Source organism: Nycticebus coucang, chromosome 3, assembly GCF_027406575.1.
Source record: "Nycticebus coucang isolate mNycCou1 chromosome 3, mNycCou1.pri, whole genome shotgun sequence".
Lineage (NCBI taxonomy): Eukaryota > Metazoa > Chordata > Mammalia > Primates > Lorisidae > Nycticebus > Nycticebus coucang.
In genome coordinates, this window is record NC_069782.1 from 55,488,597 (window position 1) to 55,491,409 (window position 2,813).

At 42.9% G+C, this 2,813-nt stretch overlaps 1 non-coding gene across 1 annotated transcript; it reads left to right on the top strand.

The window, feature by feature from the left end:
- The first annotated feature begins 2,429 nt into the window (after window positions 1-2,429).
- On the top strand, window positions 2,430-2,534 carry LOC128582797 (U6 spliceosomal RNA). Its single transcript, XR_008379237.1, has one exon. It is a non-coding gene; the product is annotated as a U6 spliceosomal RNA (small nuclear RNA).
- The last annotated feature ends 279 nt before the right edge of the window (window positions 2,535-2,813 follow it).

Here is a 2,813-nt window from a genome sequence, read left to right on the forward strand (position 1 = left end):
TGTGAAGGTGTACCCACATGCTATGTCTACTTGTGAAGGTGTACCCACATACTATGTCTACCCACGTGGATGTACGCAAAAGCTATGTCTACCTGTGAAGGTGTACCCACATGCTATGTCTACCTGTATGGCTGTACCCACATGCTATGTCTACCTGTGAAGATATAACCACATGCTATGTCTACCCGTGAAAGTGTACCCACATGCTATTTCTAACTATGCGGGTGTACCCACATGCTATGTCTACCTGTGCCCGTGTACCCACATGCTATGTCTACCTGTGAAGGTGTACTCACATGCTATGTCTACCTGTGAAGGTGTACTCACATGCTATGTCTACCTGTGAAGTTTTAACCACATGCTATGTCTACCTGTGAAGGTGTACCCACATACTATGTCTACCTGTGAAGGTGTACCTACCTGCTATGTCTACCTGTGCATGTTTACCCACATGCTATGTCTACCTGTGCATGTGTACCCACATGCTATGTCTACCTTGCAGGTGTATGCACATGTTATGTCTACCTGTGAGGGTGTACCCACATGCTATGTCTACTTGTGAAGGTGCACCCACATGCTATGTCTACCTGTGCATGTGGACCCACATGCTATGTCTACCTTGCAGGTGTACGCACATGTTATGTCTACCTGTGAGGGTGTACCCACATGCTATGTCTACTTGTGAAGGTGTATCCCCATGCTATGTCTACCTGTGCATGTGTACCCACATGCTATGTCTACCTTGCAGGTGTACGCACGTGTTATGTCTACCTGTGAGGGTGTACCCACATGCTATGTCTACCTGTGAAGGTCTACCCACATTGTATGTCTACCTGTGAAGCTGTACCCACATGCTATGTCTACCTGTGAAGGTGTACCCACATGCTACGTCTACCTGTGAAGGTGTACCCATTTGCTATTTCTACCTGTGAGGATGTACTCACATGCTATGTCTACCTGTGCCGATGTACCCACAGGCTATGTCTTACTGTGCAAGTGTACCCACATGCTATGTCTACCTGTGGATTTGTACCCACAAGCTATTCCTACCTGGGAAGGTGTACCCACATGCTATTCCTACCTTTGAAGGTTTACTCACATGCTATGTGTGCCTTTGAAGTTGGACCCATATGCTGTTTTTATCAGGAAAGGAGCCTCCCAGTTTATTGCATTCATGACTTAATACAATAAAACCTGAAATAATAGAACCCACCTCACCGAAATCTTTAATTAACTGCTATTTTCTTCGTTAAAGTTGACCTTTAGGGGATAAGGGAAATAGCAACTCTTTCAGGAATATATTTAATTACTTTAATGGATTCTATTACCATGTAAAATCATGATATATATTAATTAAAAATATGAGTAAAAACACGGCTTCTTTTGTTTATAAGAAAGTAGTATTGTTAACCGTTTCTTCCCATTCCTCAGGGTTCAGAATAAGGGAGCACACACAGATCATATTTAATGAAAATCAAAATACTGCTTTATTAACAGTAGGAACATTGCTGCAACCCTTGAAAGGGACACCTTCTGATAAATAGCTGAGATGCTTACTAACTGGTGTTTAATATAGACTTTTTTCACACAAATTGAAGAGAATAGGGCTGAAGTGAAAACTGCCTGATTTACCCACCCAGAGACCTGATGAGAAGATGCGGTGGTGGCCCTCTCTACTCATAACCAGGGAAGGCACTGGGCAGACACATAGACCCGGGTATTATGATTTATTCCCTATAGGCAGAAAGAGAGCCCCAATAGATGGGGTTCTGGTCTTATATGCACCAATGAATATTAGGCTCCAACTGATTTAGAGTGTGAAATCAGTGTCCAGGGTGCTGAACGTGGAGATGGGAGGTCTTACCTACAAAATTTCACCAAGCACAGAAGGAAAAGATAGGCTGCCGTGTAAGAGAACATGAGCCGCTCACCGTGCCACTGTAAGTATAGACGGTCCATACTTACAGAATGTGGTATCAGTGTGCTCCTGAGGGTTATACAGTAGCAGCAGAGAATCATAAAGGTTTCTTATGATTCCTTTATGACACATACAAGCAAGAAATAGCTCTTTTGCCCGAAGTCATTTAATCCTTATTAGCCCCAATTTCCTTGGTGACACTACTGTTTACCTCCTCTGTAATCATTGTCTTCTACCTTTTTAGCAACAGACCCTTAAATGGACAGGAAAAGATTTATGCTTAGATTAAAATAAACAAATAAACAAAGTGCATATCCCTGCCTTCCTTGCAAATGGCAGTGGGCAATGGTAAATCTTTTTAAATAAAAGTGACTCAGCTGGGAAATACACTCTTTCTCCCCCTCCCTCCTCCTCCTCAGCATGAGCGTGTGATAGCTGGAACTCCTGTAGCCATGAGCTTACCATGAGGTCATGTTGAGGATGGAAACCACCCACTAAAGATGATAAAACAGTGCTTGCTTCAGCAGCACATGTACTAAAAATTGGAATAATACAGAGATTAACATGGTCCCTCTGCAAAGATGATATGCAAATTCTTGAAGCATTCCATATTTTATTGGGGAAAAAAAAGATGATGAAGCAGAGAAAGAAAAGTGTGGGTTCCTAATGTTGAGGGGCTACCACAGTAGCCTTGCACTCCTGGGCTTCCTTTTCATATAAGATAATCCTGTTTTTTTTGTTTTTTTCTGTTGTTGTTTGTTGTTAATTTTGAGATGGACTCTCATTGTGTTGCCCCAGGCTAGAGAGCCATGGCCTCACCCCTGCTCACAGCAACCTCAAACTCCTGGGTTCAAGCCATTCTCCTGCCCGGCTTCCTGAGTAGCTGGAACTATAG